Source organism: Ursus arctos, unplaced genomic scaffold, assembly GCF_023065955.2.
Source record: "Ursus arctos isolate Adak ecotype North America unplaced genomic scaffold, UrsArc2.0 scaffold_6, whole genome shotgun sequence".
In the NCBI taxonomy this organism is placed as follows: domain Eukaryota; kingdom Metazoa; phylum Chordata; class Mammalia; order Carnivora; family Ursidae; genus Ursus; species Ursus arctos.
In genome coordinates, this window is record NW_026623078.1 from 27,476,665 (window position 1) to 27,500,142 (window position 23,478).

The window sequence follows — 23,478 nt, forward strand, 5'->3', positions numbered from 1 at the left end:
TAATATTATCCCAAGTTGCTGCTGTAGGAGATCATAATTTCATTAAAGATACAAAACCTAGGGGTGCCCAGGGTGGCTCAGGCAGTTAGGCATCAGACTCTTGATTTTGGCTTAGGTCATGATCACAGGGTCCTGGGATGGAGCCCTGTATCGGGCTCTGCGCTCAGCAAGGAGTCTGCCCAAGATTTTCCCTCTCCCTCCCCCTTGCCTGTCAGCTCACTCATGTTATCTCTCTCTCTCTAAAATAAATAATAAAATCTTTTAAAAAAAGATACAAAACCTAAATATATACAGAAAAAAAGTAGAACATGAGATAAGCTATCAATAGCCATATATGTGGTCTGGTGAAGGTCAGGAAGGAAGATCATCAGTGGGCTGAGGCTTACCTTTCCTCCAAAAAGCTCTCTAAGAAGAGAGCCACGTAAGCCAGGACAACGCCCAACTAACAGATGTGGAGCACTTTCACAACCAAAAAATGAAGTTTTTAACTAGATTATAATAATAAATGGGCTAGAATAAAGGGCTATAAAAGTAGACTGTGAACCGTACATTTAAAATGCATATTTTACACAGCAAAGGAAACCATCTACAAAATGAAAAAGCAACCTACAAAATGGGGAAAATATTTACAAATCTGATAAGAGATTAGTATCCAAAATGTGTAAAGAACTTACACAACTCAATAGCAAAAAATTAAAAAATATAAATAAATAAATCAGATTTTAAAATGGGTAGAAGAATTAAATAGACATTTTTCCAAAGAAGACATTAAATTGCCAACAGGTACGTAAAAAACTGCTCAGCATCACTAAACACCAGGGAAATGCAAATAAAACCCACAACGAGATATCACCTACCTGTTAGAATGGCTGTCATCAAAAACACAAAAGATAACAAGAGTTGAGGAGGATGTAGAGAAAAAGGAATTCTCATGTACTGCTGGGGAGAATATAAATTGGTACAACTACTGTGGAAAACATGACGAAGGCTCCTCAGAAAACTGAAAGTCGAACTACCACAGGATCTGCAATTCCACCTCCGAGTCCAGAGGCATAGGAAAGGAAATCACTATCTCAAAGAGACAGCTACGCCCTCACGTCCACTGCAGCACTATTTACAGCAGCCAAGACATGGACACAACTAAGGGCCTCCTGTCCAATGAACAGACAGAGGAAACACGGTGTATATATATGATGAAATACTATTCAGCCATAAAAAAGGAAATCCGCCATTTGCAACAACGTGGATGGATCCTGAGGACATTGTGCTAAATGAAGTCAGATAAAGACAAATACTATATGATTTCACTTATATCTAGAACCTAAAAAAGCCCAAACTCATAGAAAAAGAAAACAGACTGATGGTTGCCAGAAACAGGTGAAGAGAGTGAGGGGTAAAGGTGGTCGAAAGGTACAAACTTCCAATTCTGAGGCAAATAAGTTTTAGGTATGTAATGTATACAGTAGAGTGACTACAGTTAACAATTCTTTATTGCAAATTTGACAGTTGATAAGAGAGCGTAAATCTTAAAAGCTCTCATTGAAAGAAAAAAATCTGTAACTATGCGATGCCAACTAAACTTATGGTGACAATCATTTTGCAATACACACATAAGTCATTGTATTGTACACCTTAAACTAAAACAAGATTATATGTCAACTACATCTCAATATAACTGAAAAAAATTTTTAATACATATTTTGTTTTGTTTCAACAAGGAAGAAAAGAATAAAGAGGTCTCCGCTCCAGTATGATCAAGTCACATGAGACGAGGAAACACTAATATTTCTTGTCGGGAAAGCTTAAATATGTGTTGCTCCAAGCCCACCTACAGTATCTAAAATACAAAATGTAGCTATCAGATATTGTTGCTCAGGAATTCTAGAAGAAGAACCAGGAAGGGAAGTTAGCACATATCTACTCTGAATGAAAATGACAGTTTACCTGTAAAAATGAATCTAAGTCAGAACATGGATACATTACCTTTGCAATATACCAAGCTAGCTAATTGGTACCTACCAACTGGTAAATTACTAAATGATATCACATGCTCCAGAAGGGTTAATACAACTGATATAGAAAAAGCAGTTCATCCCCCAGAGATTCATTTTTCCATCCTGATCCACTATAGAATCAACTGTGTTAATAATAATGCTTTGCAATTTTGTATCACTTTTCCTGCTAAAAGCTCAAATGAGTTGATATGGCACATCACAAGCTACACAGATGGTGTCCACAGTTTCCACAGCTCTGACTGAATAGCTCATTTGACTTACTAATAAATGTTCCTATTTCAAGATTAAAAACAAATATGAAAAATTAAGGAAAACGGTAGGAAGACAGGGAATTTTCATATCCAATTCAGTGGCATCTCTCTGAAAGGTAAACGTGAAATAAAGCACCCAGAGCCTAATAGAGTTCCTTCGGATGCTGCACTTCCAGAAAAGCCCTGCCAAGCCACCAGTCTACCTGAAAAAGAAAAGGGGGACTAGGGGCGCCTGGGTGGCACAGCGGTTAAGCGTCTGCCTTTGGCTCAGGGCGTGATCCCGGCATTATGGGATCGAGCCCCACATCAGGCTCCTCCGCTGGGAGCCTGCTTCTTCCTCTCCCATTCCCCCTGCTTGTGTTCCCTCTCTCACTGGCTGTCTCTATCTTTGTCAAATAAATAAATAAAATCTTTAAAAAAAAAAAAAAGAAAAGGGGGACTAGGCAGTGAAAGAGGTTATGCTACTTCCCAGGTGAATGTGCAACAATCAGACCTGAAAGGAAAAAAATCTCACCGAGGAGGGGACAGACCTGGAATTCTGGTCTAGTCCCTTAACCTGTCATTACTCGTTACACATGCTTAGAAGCTTGACTAGAAGTGAAGTAACAGATAACAGTCTAAAGTATACAGTGTTACTAAGATTCAGAAATCATATTTAAATTGGAGTCCTTTAAGCAAAATATTTTTAAATGATTACATTCTAAATACAGATGTGGACTACCGTCATCCTAGAATTTTCTTTATGCTATTCAGAAATGTTCTGCTCATACTCTACTAATAAGAAAAGGCATTTATTCCTTTGAACTTCATAAACCAACCTTCTAAATGTACTTCACTGGTAACTGTAACTATCTCATCTCTCCCTGTGGATCTGGAAATTCCCCATCAGGCAATTTAGCTATACAAAGTTGTCCATCATCTCTGGGTAAATCACTGTACTTTATTTGTGTAGTAAATGTGGGCAAACACAACTACATACAGGCATCCTTCATTATGATTTGTGAAATGTCAGTTTTATCTGTGGAACAGGCCAGATCTTGAACAATTCAGAGCCAACTTATCCCTATACAAAACAAAACGATTACTGATGATCAGACTTAACTAAAGTGTACAATGAAGACAGCTGAGGTGGAGAACAGCTAATGAGACTAGCTTTGCTTGGTGATTCAAGGGGTTTCATGGTATCTATTTATAGGATACATTCAGGATCCAAGAAAAAACAAATACCTGCTTTTGGTGAATAACGTCCAACCATCCTTAGCGAGAGCTTCGCTTTTTTCTGAGAAAATTATTGTGCTTTAAGCCACAGTCTGAACTAGTCAAAAACAAGGCGCAAGTCTCACACAGTAGTGTTCTCAAAAGAAAAGAGGTATTAAATTAAATCAAAACCAGTCAAATAGAGGCACCTGGGTGGCTCAGTTAACCCTCCTTGACTAGAAGTGAACAGATAACAGCCTTACTTTAACAGTGTTACTAAGATTTATAAATCATATTTAAATTGGAGTCCTTTGAGCGAAAAATTTTTAAATGATTACATTCTATATATAGATGTGGACTACAGTCATCCTAGAAATTTTCTTTATGCTGCTATTCAGAAATGTTCTGCTCATACTCTACTAATAAGAAAAGGCATTTATTCCTTTGAACTTCATAAACCAACCTTCTAAATGTACTTCACTGGTAACTGTAACTACTTCATCTCTCCCTGTGACTTCAGCTCATGTCATGATCTCAGGGTCATGAGATCAAGCCCCCATCAGGCACACACTCAGCAGGGAATCTGTTTCTCACTCTAATAAATAAATAAAATTAAAAAAAAAAAAAAGTCAAATGACTCTAACATTGAGGTCCCACTAGATATTTCTTTGAGAAATCTCCGTTTTATCTCCTATAGAGAATACCATTGTCCACCAATACTTAGATACGCCAAATAAGCATTCAATCTCCCAGGTTAATTAAAGGTGAATTTTATGTACTTTTTCTGATAGCTTTAATATGATGAATAAAGTGTTCTACCACCTCCAAGTAGTTTTAAAAATAACCCCCCAAGGGGCGCCTGGGTGGCTCAGTCCGTTAAGCATCTGACGGTTAAGCATCTGACTTTGGCTCAGGTCATGATCTTGGGGGTTCTGGGGGGCTCCCCGCTCAGCTCAGCACAGTTGCCTTTTCCCTCTGCCCCACCCCTGACTCCTGTTTGCTCTCTCAAATAAACCTTAAAAAAAAAATAATGCCCCCAATTTTTCCAAAACATAAGAAGCTTTACCTCTATTGATTTAGAGCACCCTCCTCTCAATCTTTTGCACAAAATAGCACTATCAGCTTTGCCTTCAATACCATGGAACCACATGGACATAAAAAAGCACATGAATGTTGACAGGCCAAATAACACATCAAATAATCTTTGTCCTCCCTCCCTACTCCCACTTGTTGAGAATCACTGAATTAGACCTACTAAGTGCTAAAATGCTACTGTGGCAGCACATTTAAACAGTTGATAATTACAAAATAGTTTACAATGTATCCTTATAGACTCTATAACATGCATTAATTGATAAAGGTGGTTTAAAAAAAACTTGACCACAAATAATCTTGAACACATAGGTGGTTTTAGTCTTCAGGATTAGCTTCCTGAACAGTTCTTGAATCCCCCTCAATTTGCATTTAAAATAATCTACTCTAAATTGCAATCACAAAAAACTAATCAAGATCTATTGAACGCCAATTGTGTCTCAAACTCTGATCACAGAAGGAGATCCAAAGTAATGATAATAACAACAGTGAACGTTTAAGGAAATTGGGGCACAAGGTCACACCCGTCCAAGTGACGGAGCCAGACCACAATCTAAGCCATGTGGCTCCTAAATGTTACTCCATACTGACTTCACAGAATTAAAAAAAAAAAAACCAAAAATCAAAACCAAAACTCAAAACCAAAAACTCCTGCACGTAAAGAACTCCAAAGTTTGTTGGAATGTAGTATTAACATCTCTCAACAGAACATTCAAGTTTTTAGTAAATTCTCTAAGAAAGATTTTATCATCTTTCTGCCCTGCAGTGACATCATCTCATGAGTGACTAGGAAGAAAAACTAATGCCAAGATCTTGAAAGATTGTACTTTCATTCTATCCTTAAAAGTGAAATGCCTTTCCCAAGGACAAGTCTGTGCTTGATGGTAAGTAAAATGTCAATTACTTCAGTGGATGGTTTCTGATCTTTCTTCTACTGAGAAATGTCTTACTATGGAATTGTGAGTTTAAATAGTACACACAAGCACAACAGATGGTTTTGCGGGGTAATCTCCACTGAGGGTCCCTAACCCTCTACTTCATCTCAGGATGCTGGGATTCCTAATGGGAAGAAGAATCCCACACCCCTACCCTGGCTCAGGACCTAGACCAGAGGACTCAAGCCCCGATCCCCACAATATCTGGCAGAGTCCCTTGAAGAGTCTCTAAGAAAGCAGAGACACCCCCCCCCCATACTTTTCTAAATCTCAATGAGACACTGGAATTTCCATTTGGATAAGCAAAGCAGACAATTTATGCATTCTAAAATTTGGACTAGAGGCTCAGAACAAAAACTCTTATCATCCATGCTCTCAGCACACGAAAACAGCATCTTTTGAACAAAAAGCTGCCTTAATCTATAAAGTGATCTGCCGAAGCAGCACCCTCCTGGTGCTTTCAGGGGGAACTATGTTAATTATTACTCATACCATGAGTGGCTTTCAGGGCTAGAAATGTTCCTGGTAAAACAAACAGTCTAAAAATATATGCCATTATCATTTAATTGAGAGTTCTACACAGTAAATACATGCATAGGAAAGAAAAATAATAGGTCACATTTTTCTGTATTTAAAAAAAAAAAGTAATTCTAGAATTTATTTTTTTTTAAAGATTTTATTTATTTGACAGAGAGAGCCAGCCAGTGAGAGAGGGAACACAAGCAGGGAGAGTGGGAGAGGAAGAAGCAGGCTTCCAGAGGAGGGGCCTGATGTGGGGCTTGATCCCAGAATGCTGGGATCACGCCCTGAGCAGAAGGCAGATGCTTAACGACTGAGCCACCCAGGCGCCCCGTAATTCTAGAATTTAATGAAAAATTTTAGGGGCACCTGGGTGGCACAGTCAGTTAGGTGTCCAACTCCTGGTTTCTTCGGCTCAGGCTGTGACCTCACTGTGGTGAGATTGAGCCCGGTGTCAGGCTCTGTGCTCAGGGCAGCCTCCGCTTGAGATTCTATCCCTCTGCCCCTCCTCCCCCCTCGTGCTGTAGCGTGCATAGTCTCTCTCTAAAATAAATAAATAAATTTTTAAAAGAAAAATTTTAGAAAGGTGAACTAATGCCCTATAATTTTCCTGTTAATAATCTCTGATAAACAGAGAATCTGTTACCTGAAAATTTCTTTAAAATTATCTAATTCATTCTGGCTGCATTAATAATAAAACCTATTTGATCCTCAACCATTCTGTTTAGCAAAAATGGAAATTGGACTCAAACATTAAATCACTTGCTCAAGGCGACAGGTCCACCCATACGCAATATATACTTAATCATTATTAAATTTACTTTTAAATCACACAAACTGGGGCACCTGGGTGGCACGGCGGTTAAGCGTCTGCCTTCGGCTCAGGGCGTGATCCCGGCGTTGTGGGATCGAGCCCCACATCCGGCTCCTCCGCTATGAGCCTGCTTCTTCCTCTCCCACTCCCCCTGCTTGTGTTCCCTCTCTTGCTGGCTGTCTCTCTCTGTCTAATAAATAAATAAATCTTTAAAAAAAATAAATAAATAAATCACACAAATTTCCTCTGGTTAAAAAAAAATGTACATAACTTTTATCAGAAAGTCCTTCTAAACGTCTAACTAAAATCCCATTAGCTATAGTTTAAGAACGCTGCCTTTTGTAGGACTAAAGAACAGCCGCTCATTATGTCTCATATGGAAACACTCTGAATAGCTCAGAAACAATAAATCCTCCTTCCTCTCTCCTCTTTTAAAGGACAGTAAGACTTCCAACTTTCTACAACTTAGCCTGTGAACAGATGATGGTTCCAAAGATGACCACAACCTCCCAACACACATACTCTTCTGCTAATTCAACTTTTAACATCCCTCCCAAGGAGAGCTGGGATCTATGTTCCCAAATATGTACTCTGAGTCTGGACTGTGACTAAGACAAAGGTAACCCTCTGTGACTTATAAGATTATGTCATAAAAGGTGCCAGCTTCCTTGGAACTATTCCACTTTGAACCCTGCTGTGAGGAAGCGCAAGCAGCTAGGTACGGAGGCCACACAAAGGTATTTGAGCCTAACTCAGCCGAGGCCCTGGCCAACAGCGTACATCAAACGCCAGGCATGTAAGTGAGCAAGCCTTCACTTGATTCCATTGCCAAGCCCTGGCTTTGAGACTTCATTCTAGCTGAATGCCGGACGTCATGGAGCAGATAAGCTATGCCCATCGTGGCGTTTCCAACCCTGGCCCACAACATGTGTCGGCATAATGCCACCAAGTGTGGAATATATACTATATAGCAACAGTTAACAGAACTCCCTAATCCAGAACACAAACAAGAATTAAAAAGGAGACAAGGGGAAAAAAAGGTTCCTCTCTAAACATTCAAAATAAATATCCCAAATTTTCTGCTCTAAATATCACTAGTTTTGCTTTGTTTTGCTTTTTTATTGACAGAGAGTACGCAAGCGGGGGAAGGAGCAGAGGGAGAGGGACAAGCAGACTCTGCACTCAGTGCAGAGCCTAATGCAGGGCTCAATCCCTTGATTCCAAGATCATGACCCAGGCAGAAACCAAGAGTGGAAGGCTTAAACTGAGACACCCAGGCACCCCAAGATCACTAGTTTTACAGATAAGAGTCTCTCAGATTCTCATGCAAATCTTACTAAAAGTGCATATAAAAAATAAAATAGAGGGCACCTGGGTGGCTCAGTTGGTTGTTAAGTGTCTGCCTTTGGCTCGGGTCCTGATCTCAGGGTCCTGGGATCGAGCCCTGCATGGGGGGGGGGGGGGGCTGCTCAGCGGGGAGTCTGCTTCTCCCTTTCCTTCTGCCCCTCCTGCTCACGCACGCTCTCTCTCAGTCAAATAAATAGATAAAATCTTTAAAAATAAACAAATAGTAAAATAGAAACATACCATAATATTTTCTATCTTCATCCTATGCACATGTCTCTCTTTTGAATGCCTTTTCTCTTCTCTGATGAAATCTCAATCAGCACCTGAGGCTCGAATGAAATACTCCAGCAGCTGTAAAGCCTTTCCTCACCTCACAAAATGAACCATTTGCCCCCATAAAATATCTGGCCAGCCCTCTAATACAATTTCCTATTCTAATGCATATATTGTAACTACTTGCCCACATGACTCCTTTCTTCCCTGTGAGATCTGAAAGGATAGGGGACATTTCTTTTTTAAATTTTTGTGTTCTCATTGTCTGGTATATAGGAAGTGTTCATTAAATTTTTGCTGAGTTAACAAATCTGGTTATCTGGTTTCTAAACCCACGACAGATAAAATACAGAAAACCATTAGAGACAAGAGGAACTGTCATTAAAAAATAGTAACAATACACATATATACACAAAAAATAACACTCAGTGAACAAAGACAGAAAAGGGCAAGTCCAGGAGTTACCCAGAATTCTGTTGCATGGGATCTATAGTTTACAGTTACATGGTGGAGAGACGAACAGATCAGTACCTCAGAAGATGGCACGGACCTGAGTGAATTTTGGCACATTTCAAATCAGTTTGGAAAACAGGAAAATACTTCATATTTAAAAGTATTTTCTCCTAGGGGGGACTGAAGCAGGAACAGGAGACTCTTGGTCTTTGGGTTTTGAGTTTAAGACCCACATTGTGGGGCGCCTGGGGGGCGCAGACGTTAAGCATCTGCCTCTGGCTCATGGAGTGATCCCGGCAGTTCTGGGATCGAGCCCCACATCAGGCTCCTCCGCTGGGAGCCTGCTTCTTCCTCTCTCACTCACCCTGCTTGTGTTCCCTCTCTCACTGGCTGTCTCTCTCTGTCAAATAAATAAATAAAATCTTAAAAAAAAAAAAAGACTCACATTGGGTGTGGACATTCCTTAAAGAAAAATCTTTAAAAGTATTTTCTCCTAAATGACTAACTTTAAAAAATGAAGAGCTCAGAGGAATAAAAAACAGAATCAGAAAAATTAGATACACAACCTCTCATTTTCTGGGGGTTTTGTATAGCCACTGTTTTACAATCATAGCAGTTTCTTCAGTATGATTTTTGTGCCCCTCCCCCATCTGCCCATAACGCCGCTGTTTCCGTTACATTTCATGAAGTGCTTCCCTCCCTGTTGACCTATGCTGCTACCTGCTACCTTATCTGTTTGGAATTTAGCACAGAGCCACTCAGAAATGCAACTACGACTTTTATCCAACCCTCTCTAATATGCCAACATTTTTAAAAAGCATCACAATAGACATAAAATGACAAGAACAAAGAGCCTATCACTTAGTATGTTTGGAAGACATTTTGGTAAATTTATGCAAAAAAAAAAAAATCAGAAAATGGGATTTCTGAGTCATTTGTTTTAAATTCTACTCACTTTAAAATTGCCCAGATCTGGGGGCACCTGGATGGCTCAGTCGGTTAAGCCTTCGACTCTCGGTTTCAGCTCAGGTCACGATCTCAGGGCAGTGAGATCGAGCCTGGCGTAGGGTTCTGTGCTCAGCCCAGAGTCTGCTTAAAAGATTCTCTTTCTCCCTCTCCCTTCCCCACTGCCCCTCCCCCCACCTGTGCAAGCACAAGCACACTGTCTCTAAAATCAATCAATCTGCCCAGATCTGTTAAATAAAAAAGCCTATGTACAATCTCACTTTTCTTTCCATCCTTCATTTCTCTTATGTATCTCCTAAGTATATGATATTCCAGTATAAATATTAATTCAATAATATTCTCATCATTCCTGAGCAGCATATTTTGTTTTGGTTTTTGTTGCAGCAAGGGGGGGGGGGTTGCCATCTCTAAGAAAGGTGCAGTTCAGGGTGCTGGGTGGCTCATTCGGATAGGTGTGTCCTGGGCTCAGGTCACAATCCCAGGGTCCTGGGATTGAGCCCCACATCAGGCTCCCTGCTCCACAGGGAGTCTGCTTCTCCCTGCCCCTTTCTCTGCTCATGCTCTTTCAAATAAATTAATACAATCGGAAGGAAGGAAGGAAGGAAGGAAGGAAGGAAGGAAGGAAGGAAGGGAAGGAGGGAGGGAGGGAGGGAGGGAGGGAGGGGCAGTGCAAGATTCATGGCCGTCAGCCTAACAATGTTCCACCTCCAAGAGTATTACTTTGAGTAAGAGAAGATAACCCTGGTTTTTGTTTCTTTCCTGAAGCCTAAAAGTTTGAAGTTGAGAGCTATTCTGGAGTTATTTAAATTCTTGTGTTATTTCTTGTTTTCTTTGAGTTGTTAGTGTTTTTCCCACTCACAACTTTTCCATTGAAGCTTCCAGATCTACATTAAGAATAATTACTACTTCTCTGCTGGATTAGGTTGGTGAGACTAACCAGGTATCTCACTGGTATAATCTGCATGCCTGTGAACGATTTTTACTTTTAGACTCTATTTCTCACACTGAGAATGAATCCCAGATATCCACTGTGATTCACAAGGGAAGACAGGAGGGCTCTACTATACTTTCATAAGGTTCTGAAGTAGGAAAGAGAATAGGAGGTTAAATAGAAACTAAAGCTGGAAATCATGGGGGGTGGGCAGGAAAACTCAGAAGGGAGAACAAATAAAGACACTGCACACACGCGCGCGCACACACACACAACAAAAAAGGAAAAAGAAACAGAAACCTTCAAATTCAAAGTTATGGAGTAGTGAAGCATTCAAGAAACTCAAGTTGCCAAATTCCATTAAATCCCAGCAAATGTTTGTCTCTATGGTGTTACTCCAAAGAAGTGCCTGAATAAAAGCTATTTAGCCACGTGTGCTATAAAATTAACGTCCCCACCCCCATCCTGCGCCTAAAAGAAATCTACTACTACTTCCCAGGAAGGAAACAACTCCTGCAGCAGTGCTCTTAATGGTGAACGTTCTCAGAGGCCGCACTAGCTGTTTCCATCCCTCATAGCGTGAGGTCGCTCTCCGTGTGACGCACTTGTTGAACACATGTCTATGCCCAGACAGGAGGGGCATTCAGAAGGGCCATGCCAAGAAAATGTCCTAAGACGCCACCATCCCAAGCAATAAAGCTCCCAAAGGTTACGCTAGTCTTCATCCCTGATCAAATTAATATATGTAACAGTTTAATTTATTTTCCTTTTTTAAGTAATCTCTACACCCAGCGTGGGGCTAGAACTTAAACCTTGACATCAGGAGGCGCAGGCTCCACCAACTGAGCCGGCCAGGCACCCCGACAATTTACTTTTCCTAACACTTCTGGAAAAACCGAAGTCTTTTTATTATTCTTTATTTATTTAAGTGATTTCTACACCCAACACGGGGCTCGAACTCACAATCCCGAGATCAAGAGTCACACGCTCTTCAGACTTGAGCCAGCCAGGGGCCCCTACAGAAACTGAAGTCTTAACACTGGAAAGGCTGGTTGCACAACAATGTCAATGCACTTAACACTACAAAACTACACATTTAAAAAATAAGATGGTAAATTTCAGAAGTATTTTGCCACAATTAAATTTTTAATGAAAAAAATCTAAAAAATAGTCTAAAAAACAAAAACTAAACAAACAAAAACTAGGGGGCAATGTTTCATATTAAAAGGACCACAGAACCAAATGCAATGCGTGAACTTGATTAGCTCCTGCTTTGAAACCCAAAACTCTAACGGTTTGGGGACAACTGGGAAAACTGGTTAGGCAGTTGATATTTGACATTAGTTTTCTTGGGTTTAATAGTCATATTCATATTATAAAAATGATTCTATGAAATAATGCCTTTATTTTCAGGCAATGTGCTTTATGGATAAAGGGTCACCTGTAACTTACTTCCTAATAGTTCATCCAACACACCCACACCCACACCCACACAGGAAGAGGGAGAAAGCAGCAGCATCTACAGCACTGAAATAGTTGTGACTGAGCCACTCGTTCTACTGCATTCCTGCAGCATCCCGGGGAGGAGAAGAGATACAGATGACACCACACGTCACAAAGCACCACGCTGCTCTTCCACCCGAGCTGGATGCTGTTTCTACTACTTTAACACATAATTGGCTGGTGAGAGAATGTAAACAGCTGACAGACAGATAGACAACTTTCTGAATTACTCTGCAAATAAAATGATCCCACAAAATAGAGAATTATTGTTTAAGTAGAGATTTGGGAAAAAGGTTGAGAATATTTTTATAGGTGTTGTCACAAGTATATATTAATGTGTGGGCTAAGGGTTTCGCTCTTTGGATAGTTGTAGAATTTCATTATTTATCTATTGAGACATCAGCCCTTCGAGTGACGCTTTCATTCTCTTTTTTATCACTTCTTCAATGGAAGTACTTAAGTGCCAACCCTGGTATACTTTTCTTTGTGTTTGGTTTTGTTTTATTACCTTTCCAGAACTACTGAATTTCCCCAAGGTTTTCTTTACCTTTTTTCTCCTCTTTCCACTATAAACTGAGATTATTAATCCCTCTTCTCTCCATAGTGTCAAAACATTCTGTAGGGGAGAAGATAATAAGTCTCAGTGTGAAAAATGTTCAGTTTTATGGAAGCAACAAAGCCCAAAATTTAAGTCTTTATTGTTTCTGTTTTGAAGGTAAGTGGACTTCTGTATTTTTTTGTAAAATCTGTCACCAATGTAATAAGCATCTTTACTAATAACCTTTGAATACTGTTGGACTCTATGTATACTCTTTTTGTTTTGATCATATATTTCGCTATTAACTAAGATCAATAATATAAACTCCCAATAAATTGAGTTTTATATCAAAGGCTGTTTCCTAAATTTTAGAATAACTCATTAGTTTTCTCGAGGCAAATCAAAGGGCATGAACTTGTATGGTCAAGGCCAGGAAGAACAGACTGACGGGTACAAAGGCTTGAGTAAAGACTAGAACTAGAGAAAAAATGGTTTTGTGACAGACCTATCTAGTAAGTGTTTGGGAATGTCATTTTGTGATGAGTGGGAACTTGTATTATAAAAGGGATATTTGGGGAAGATCAGTCTATTAATGACTTACAATGCAGAAGAAGAATTTGTTAACTCAGTCCATATACAGTTTAAAAATGAAAGCCTTCAAGTTGCTCTATAATACTATTTTGGAGGAGGGGGACAAAGAATGAATAAATAAGTAAAAAATATACACATATATACTCCATCCTTACTACTCAATTTTTAGCAAAAAATTGAAACAATTTTTTTAGCAAAAAATTGAAACAATTTCCTATTGTACCTGTTTCATTCAGATAAGCCAATGCATACAGTCATTTTAAGCATCTTTACTGAACACATTATAGACAAATTTTAATGCTTGATTATTCAAAGCATTTTAGTTTAGTTTTTCCTCTTTGATATTAAACTCCAGAGAATTTATATCAAAAATTCTAATTTATTTTACTATTAGGAACTAATCCACCATTTATCTATCCCAACCTTCCAAAAAAAGTTTGTATAAAAAGCCTGTTCCACTTAAAATAACAAGTACTATAAGTTAACTACTCAGTATGATCAAGTTGATAAACTAGTAGTAGGTCCTTAAAGCTATAAAGACACGTACCTGCTACCCTGGATTTATTCTATATACACCCTCATTAACTGACAGATTTCAGTCAAGGCTAACTCTATTGCATTGCTATCTTCCATCTGCATGGTGCCAACCTTTTTAGCTTAGATTCACCACAGCAACTCCTCTCTAGGCCACTCCAGTTTCTTTTTGAATGTCTTTCCTTCCCCCCCCCCACCCCCTGGCCAACCCCCCATTATACACTTGATCTCTTTCTCCAAGACCATAAACAGCTCTGAAAAACTGAGGCAGGTTCAGAGAATCTACAATGAGCCTGTGGGAGACACCTGAACCTCAATGGGAAATTTCTTAAGAAGGGAAGGAAAAGGGCACCCATAGCCAGAAAAACTATTTCTTGGTGAGAAGAAGGCATTAGCTTCCCTCACTCCTCTGAGGGCCAACCCAGGTAAAGGCAAGGTGCTCGGCCTCTGAAAATCATAAGCCCTTGAAGGTCTTCCCTTGCATTACCTGGTCTTTATCTGCTCTTGGGTAGAAGAATCCCCTCACTTCTCACCTCACAGAGTATGGGGGGTAGAAGGGCTGTGGGGCTCAGTGGTACCTGAAGAGAAGAGGCCATCAGCACTGCCCGAATTATGGATGCAGATCAGAATGTGTTATACATGAAAGCCAGCTCCTGGTGGGAAATCCAGATACAAACAACAATTTTGCAGGTGAGCATCTGGGACCTCAATCCCCTGGGACTCACCCCATGCTCCATCTACCACAGGCTCTCCCTTCCCTGCCCACCACAGGGTCACAGCTGCTCCCAGTGATAGTGAGAAGGGGAGAGGGGATCTTCTAGTGAGAGTCCTGACCTCTGCAGGAGGCCCAGCTCACTGGCCCTACCACAGGCACTCAAGGCCAGGCCAGAGGTATCCGGACCCAGTTCCTTCCTGCCCAAGGCTTTGCTCCCCTCGAGTCAAACATCTGGGGTTCCCTTATCTCCTGTCTCTCTTTTCTCCTCAATACCTTTTCTCAAAGTGAAAATATTTACTACTACAATGAGATCAGCAATAATTACAAGAATGCCATTATGTGACCATCCTTTAACCAGAGAAGGATAATACTCCAATTTTGCTTTCTAATGTCCTTCAACATCCAGGCGTTTTGTTGACTTTTGTCACTATCAACTGTCACTGTCAATATATTCAGTTCACAATGAATATCACATCATTTTTTGTGTGTAATTGCTTAAAGTCTTTCATTTATTAAAATTCTTAATAAACTGTACACACCTCCTGCTTAAAACAAAAGGTAGCACAGCATAAATCAAAGAGCTTTACACGACTTCCACTTCCTTCACTAGGTTCCATTATTTATACTTATCATGTGTTTACTTAGAAAAGACTCTAGTGGTGCTACAATACATTAAAATGACATTTTAATGGGATAAATATTTTTATATCTCACTTTTACAGTAGAGTCTTAAAGAATCAAGATATTATTACTTAAAACAGCAATAAGAACACTACACATAAGCCTCAACATAGAATTCCAGAAATTGAAAATACAATACACTATCAGAAACTCCGTAAGAGGCAGGGATTCCTAAGGCTTTAGGCATTTGGTTACAATTTCCATCAATCTTAAATTGCCTATTTGCAATTTGGACCACTTGAATCTAATGAACACTTTCAAGACATCTAACACTACAGAGTTTGTAACAATATCCTCAAACAGGCAAGAAATAAAATACATAAAAACTAGGGAATGTTATACTCAATCCTATTAGACAACAGAAGCTCAGCCCCCCAGGCTGCTGGACCACAATGTTGTCCAGCAACCGACTAACTTCCAACAACAAATCAGCCAATTACTGCACTGTGCCTGTTAAGTGATCTGTTTTCAACCTAATGGCTTACTTAACAAATAGCCAGCTTCTTCCCTAAGTGCTGTTAGCAGAGCCAATCTGTTTGGTAAAGAGGGAAACCATAGATCATGATCATACATGAAATACTTAATGATAGTAACAGACTTCCTCCATAATCTTGACTGTGTTCCCTTCACTACCAGCCATCTTCCATCTTTAAGAAAAAAGACAAAGCCAAGGAAGGAGGAGAAAAGGAGGCAGAGGAGAAAAGTCTACAAGGATTTATACCCAAACTGAAGCAGTCCAAAGTTGTGCCATTATTTACCAGCCCATCCTCACTTCAAAGTACTGAGCCACACAGAAGCTGAGCGTCGGTGCCCAGCATACCCAAGCATCCCCCCACAGGCTGCCGGCACCAGGAGGCCGGACAGGACAGCGCTATCACCTGCAACACCCGCGAGCCCCTACTGCCTCTCTCCCTAACTATGAAAACCAACTTCTGTAATTTCAAGAAACGCTATTAATGTTCACAGAAATTCATACTCTTGACATTCAGATTTTTAGCAAGAAATTTTCACATTCCTTATTTAGGAATCTAAAAGTATATGTGAAAGAACTCACAACCTATGTTCCAACAATAACCAGAGGTGAATACCTGATAAACACATTTATGAATAATTCTAGTTTTAAAATATACACAGGCACATTAAAAATGTATTTTTAGTTTGTTTTAAGTAATCTCTACGCCCGACATGGGGCTCGAACTCATGACCCCAAGATCAAGTCACATGCTCTACCGACTAAGCCGGCCAGATGCCCCTGAAAGTTTGTTATCCATGTAGCAATCTAAATTTCCCCTTCAGTTTGACTCTAGAAATGACTCAAGTAAAAACACAGGTTCTTCTAAGATATGCAACTCCATTTTTTAATTTACATTTTGACAATAACTGAAAGCTTTTCATCAGTAAGCATATTATCAATAGAATTAGAAATTCTAAGATAAATTAATATTAAATATTCTTACAAATGCTACTGTACCACCAAAGGCAAGGGAAGTCACTTCATGTTTTTTGATTAAAAAGCTGGTTTTATAAGCAGAAATAATCCGCTAGAAAAGATGATTGTCATTCAGACGGCTACTTCGATGGGCAGAGGTCAGTGAGCAGCAACAGGAACTTCCAGAACTCATCCCGCTCCGCAAGCTAAGCCCTGGAATATGTGGGATCACATTTCACATGGACACACTACATGAGTAACAGAAAATATCATGCATTATATTTTCATCTATGACAACAAGTCTTCAGTCCCCGGAGCTGGAAGGCTAACAGCGGTGTATGCCGCTCCCCACACGTGCATAGGTGAAAGAGTTCCCTGAAAGCTCTCCTCACTCCCTGCAAACAATCGAGCAGACAGAAGAATTCCACAAATAGCAGAGCACAAGTCAGATGACTGCATATATTATCAGCCTTCTTTTAAGACTACAATGTCTCAACACCAAGTCATCCACGCCACAGAGATTGCACAAAATCTGTAAAACACGCATCACACAATCACCACCTAATAGTTAAACGTACTAGAATTAAATATATTGTAAAGAAAAAAGAAGCCAAATATCTGTATCAGTGTTTCGTCCTTTCTAACCCTCTACCCCACCCGCTGTAGTGCTCTCAATCTCTTTTCTCCCTAGCCCCCACAATCAAGTTTTCTTGAGCTTACTTTCGTAGCTTTTTATTGTAAGAAACAGGCAACCTGGATGGGCTTTCTCTAAACACACTCCTAGCCCTTTCCTCTTCCCTAGTGGAGAATTACTGATCTGTGTGACCTCGACAAAGCACTTGGTAAGGCCCAACCACATTATGCTGAAAGAAGTGCTGCCCACCAGCAAACAGAGCACACGTTACGGGGACAGAGCTAAGGGGCAATGTTTGCCTGGGTTCGAATCCTTCTCCAATGGTCTGGCTGTGTGACCCTTGGCAAGTTACTTGACAGTTCTGTGCCTTCACTTCACGAACTATGTAATAGGAATGATAATAAGAGCACCCACCTCCCTGTGTTACAGGGAGAAACACACAGGGTATACACTAAGGGCGCCTGAATCCTGCACCAGGTTTTTGGTAAACACTCAATAAATGTTACTTGCTTTTACTTCATCCATTACGGTTCTTATTTTTTGAAAATTAAAAGACCAGAATCCTGCAATTTAAGACTTGTTAAACACTGGGCTGATGACTAAAAAGCCAGAGACTATTTGTAGATCTTAAGATAAGTAACACCTGTCCAGGTAGAGGCCTGCCTTGATGTGAGGCTTTGCTAGACACCTGCTGGCATGATTTGCAGGACTGGAAGCACTCAAATCCATCCCTCCCTTTCATGGACTAAACACCTACGCTGACAGCCTCATAAAAGGCCTGAAAACACGTTCTTTACCAGATTCCTAAAAGGAAGACATTCTCAGACTTACCATTACCTCTGATACTTTTTTTGTTTCCTCGTCCTCACTGGGCAAGGGTAATTTCCCCCCCGGAAGTTTTGCTCATAGGCACAAGGACTTAATCTCCCTCAAACTTCATCTTCTGAAAAATGAGGTAACCTCTATTTTACAGGGCTGTGGCAAAAAAAAGAAAGAATGAAACACACCTCAAAAAGCCCCTAACAGGTTGTTGGCACTCAGGGAGAGCTGCTATTATCTTTTACGTTGCATTGTCGTTACTCTTCCAATACAGACATTCAGTCAAGAGCAAGAATGAGTTAAATCTAGAAAAACTAATAATCATAGAAGAACACCTGTGAAAGGCCGCACAAGGGAGTTTTCCAACCTTTAGAAACTTAGGGTGGGAAGGCCCAGATCATGTAGCTTTAGAGCGGCAACAAGGCACACTCTCCACAGAATTGGGAGGTCCCTGACTAACTGCCCTAACACCTTCGACCGACTAAAGATTGCCATCCTGACCACACGCAACACGATTCCAGAGAATATAAAACAGCACTAACTATAAATACTCACACCTCCATTAAAGGAAAATTATTTGATTGTAAGCTAATCAGTTAAGGGGACAGTTAACTTATTATAAACATAATCCTATTTTCAGGGGGGGAAAGCTCAAACCTAAATCAAAGCAAAATTTTTTGACAATATACGATTAAATTTACACACACCAAAAAACCAGATCATTAGTATCCAAGCAAATTGAAAATTAAGGTGAACATGTACCTTTCCACCTTCTCCACCATAAAAATCACCCAGTCTCTGTTCCCCCTTAAATCACAGGATTCATAATAGATGGTTTCCACTACCAAAGTAAACTGCCAATGCTGGGAGACTCAAATACTCATCAAACAAATAATGAACAAATGAATGAAGAAATGGTTAAATGATGCAAGAATGCAAAGACAAGATCTAAAAATCCCAATATGGGATTTAAGTTACCCACTGGGAACTCTTACCAGTTCATAATTAGCTGCCTATAAGGCATAAATTCTACCAGATTTAACCTAATTTCAATTCTCCATGTACCTATCAATTGATACTTAAAAATTGTTTTTTCTTTCAGAACCTTTAACTAGTTGCCAATAACTTCTCCCTACAAGCAGTTCTCCTCTCTTTCTTAAAGTTAAGATTCTGCATCCAAAAGCCTCAAAAGCAGCTAAGTAAAACATCCTCCGAGGTTCCCCACTTACTTAATTCTCCTCTAGAAATTTCCAACTAGGAAATCAACTGAAAATTGTCCTGGAATCAATTTTTCCACAATTGCATTATGTCATCATAGCCACTGGAAGCCAGAAATGTGGTTACTGATGAACATTTCATAGGATAGACATAAAATCTTTGCCCTAAAAGCCAAGAGCATTGTGGTCTACCTACAGACCATCTAGTCCTTTCATTCCATTTACCTTCAAACACAAGTTTAAGATTTCCAGTCCTTTTCATTACCAGTTTTGCCTCAGTTTTACAACAGCTAGGAAAACTAAACCAGCTTCTAAAATATTCACAGAAGTCACAATCTCACCTCTATTTAGAAATTAGTACCTAGAATCCATAAGGTACAAGTTTCTTTATGCTGTCTGAATTGAGGGTCTACGACCTAAAATTGTATTTTATAGCTTTTCCAGACATTACTTTTAATAGACTCTAAAGAGTAACATGACATAACATTCTTTCTACAGTTTGCAATTCATAAACCCTTCTACAATCCTTTAAAACAAAAAAGGAAACAAACACATAAACACTAAGAATATTTTTTTTGTTTAGAAAGCAAGTCACGGAGGTAAAATGAGCTTCACGTTTGAGAGTGTAAGAAACTGAGGGTTTTCCTTTGAATGGCTTTCATCATTGGTATGTAAATATACCCTGATTATTACATATGGGGAAGGACACTAATTTCTACCTATTTTAAGATATACTTCAATAAAAGACCAATACCTTAAAACAGTAACCTACTTTCTCCCTCCCATTCTCTTAATTTAAAATTGATAGAGCATGTAATAACATAAATTACCAAACAAAACTATAAACACAGAATACTGAAAAGCCAGTAATTTCTTAAATAACAGTTTTGCCGTAAAAATGGCTAAGCATTAATTAGGGCTTTTAAATATAAGTTTAACCACGACATAATAGTGGTCAAAATATCAAACAAGAACACACGGTGCATTTCAGAAGACTGACCTTCTAGAAAAATTGTTTGAAGAGACTTTTTTTTTGCTACCTAACATCCTAAGATTGCTTAAAAAAACTCTCTTTTAAACCCAATACAACACAGACATTTTTTTCTAAAAAATTCAAGCTGTCAACTTATGGGTCACATTTCAACCTGATGTGATTTGAAACAGCTAAGGTACTGAATCCTTAAATACAGGGTGTGTAATGAAAGCACTGCTCACAGGTCCTCGATTGTGAGGCTTAGCAAGCTTAATAAGATATAGCCATAGATAGAGCCAACCAAGGAGCATTACCCCTTTATGCACTCATACCACAGCCCAAGTCCCCCTGAGATCCTTACATTTTACATTTCCAGTGAAACGCTCCTGTAACAGTGAACAAAAGTCATATAAATTATATTTAGCCAATAAAAGGTTAAAATCAGAGCCAAAGTATCTAAAAAAAATATTAAATTCATAATTGGTGAGCTTTTTTCTACCGTTTCAGTATCCTGACATCTAAAAGTCAAAGAACTCCTCTGTTAAGACTGAAATCCCCAGGAGGAAGAAGGCTCAGATCTAGTCTGAGAGCACACAATGGAATCACAGCTGACGATGCACATCTTTTTCTAGATGTCTCCATATGCTTGAGAGGGTCCCCCCCCACCCCCGCCCCAGCCAGGTTTTAGAGGACTTGCTACTCTCTGCCACCAAGAATCTGAGAACATTTTCAAGGATTGTTGTAGAGAATGAAGTAAAATAATATGTTGCTCTTACGCATACAAAAGAGAGAGAAGGGCACACGTCAGAGTGGCCATCAGTAACTACATTAACTAATGATGGGGGGTTTTCGATGTTGTCAAATTTTGAATGTTGTTTCATTTATGATATTCCCCACTTTTGGCAGCTAAATGCTTTATCTCCACAGTTTTTATTATTTTATCACTAAACTAACACCCAAAGGGCTACAGCAAAATGCAATTAATTTTTGTCCACGTAAACACTCAAAACTATACTGAATTGAGAATTCACATTATAAATTTGAGAATGGTATATTACAACAGAACCCATGTGTAGAGTGTGGCAAATACTGTTTCCTAAAACCATAGTTCCTCAATTCTTTCTTATAGTAACTAAATATTAACAAAAGCTTGAGAAAGCAGTATAGATAAGGTAAATACCATGCACATAAGACACCCCCCCCCAAAAAAAGCCTCCCACGATCAGTTAAATTCAAGAGATACTTAACACAAAATGAATGAATTCATTCTCAGTTTAACAGGATTCATTCTTTGAACTCCCAAAGATTTTACAAATTCCAGTTGGGAAGAGGATCCTTGCTGCTGTCAGTGTGCCCTAAACCTCTCCAACAAAGAACAGGAGCACACATACACACACATAAAAAAGCATTGTAGCAGCTGCTGCCTTTTTAAAAGACAGCTTATTCCTGGGGAGCAACCTGTGCTCTTTATTGAGTACCAAAGACCTATCCCTCCCTATTCTTAAAAGTCAGGAGTTGAGAAAGTCACCGGACAGAACCCAACGACCAATATAAAACACCCAAAGATGTCTCCTAACCTTGCATAAACCAGAAAAGTACTCTCACACAGTACAATTCGGCAGTGTGTTGAAGAAGAAAACTCATTTATTTTTTTAAGAATCTTTTGTGTGGGAGTAATCCAGCAAACTACACTTTACTTAGACTTTTTTCTGTAGACAAGTATTCTTTGACTAGCTTTGCTTCTTAAATACCAACGCTTTATGTTCCACACAGTGATGCTTTGGTTCCTAACTTCATTTTGTTACTCAAGAAAAGGAAAAAAAACAAAACAAACAAAACGCATACCATAAACGACAACTTCTTTTTTTTTTTTAATGTCATCCCAAATGCCGAACTTCCAAGTGCACTTTGGGAACTGGCGGTCTAATTAAACAAGGAACCAGTGAAGCCATTACAAACAATGATGCTTTACACTCCCAATAATCAATTGACGTAAGACTATACCGATGCTTTCCTTTTCAGAGAACCCTTGCAAATTCCACTGTCCGCACCCTAGAGTGGCCGAGTTAAACTGAGGTAGAGGTAAACTGATAACTCCTATGATCCTCTGCACGTAAACCCGTCGCTGAGGTACAGAACACGATCACTACAATATATATGCCATTTTAGAAACGGGCCTCGGAGAGTTACTGCCACATACTAAGTGGCTCTAGACTTCGTCGTGTCTAAGACGACGTCTCTTGTGGTTTCAAGAAAAATACAGTATCTCGCGTAAACTACTTGCCTCCCGGGTCAGAGACCCTGTAAGTGACACTACCGCACAGACCAAAGAACGGGTGACTAGGGATGGACAAGAGTGGCTAGCTCGGCGTCTCCATGACTCCCCCGCCCCGCGTGCAACTCTGCTCTAACTGGTCGGGAAGCGACCCCGCCCCCTTCCTTCCTCCGGTCCCCACGATTGGCTTACCGACACCCGGCAGGTCAGCTCCCCGCCTTCGATTGGCTCACTGCCCCATCAGTCACACGCAGCGAGATTCGGGTCGGTGGGAGGGGAAGGCGTTGGAGGAGGTGGAGTGGGAGTGGGATTAGAGGACGAGGTGGCGGAGGAGGTGTTGAAGCTCGGTCCCCGGTTTGGGAAAGTTTCCCCTACCAGTGACAGACCCAGAAGGCGTTAGGCCCGGTCCAGCTCTGGGCCGGTGCAAGGGGCTCGGGTCCGCGATTCCCGCCCCTCGGTCCCGCAGGCCCCGGAAACCACTAGAGGGAGGGGGAAGAGGGAGGAACCATCTAACCAGGGACCGACCCACCCCCGATCTCGGAAGAGGCGCCTCCGGGACTCCCCGGAGGGGCGAGGGGCGGGGGACAGGGAGCTCCAGCACGCCGCGACGACCCCGGACCCCTCTCTTAGCAGCCCCCAGAAGCCCGAGGGAGAAGTGTCCCCGGGCCCGGGGCGTGACCGTCGCGAGTCAGCCGGGAGGGCCCCTCCCGCTTCCCGCCTGGGGCCCTGAGGGCCTGTCCCTTCAGGGGCGGGGAGAAGGGGGAGAGAAAAGGGGG

The 23,478-nt window shown here is 40.4% G+C and overlaps 1 protein-coding gene across 16 annotated transcripts in view; it reads right to left on the bottom strand.

The window, feature by feature from the left end:
* Positions 1-23,478, bottom strand: part of NCOA2 (nuclear receptor coactivator 2) — a 281,080-nt gene that overhangs the window by 253,595 nt on the left and 4,007 nt on the right. For 2 of the 16 annotated variants that reach the window (XM_048212571.2, XM_044382792.3), the window contains exon 2: positions 22,895-23,073. The exons of the other annotated variants lie outside the window; for them this stretch is intronic. The gene's annotated coding sequence lies outside the window, so the exon portion shown is untranslated. The remainder of the gene's footprint in view (positions 1-22,894; positions 23,074-23,478) is intronic. 16 annotated transcript variants of the gene reach the window in all.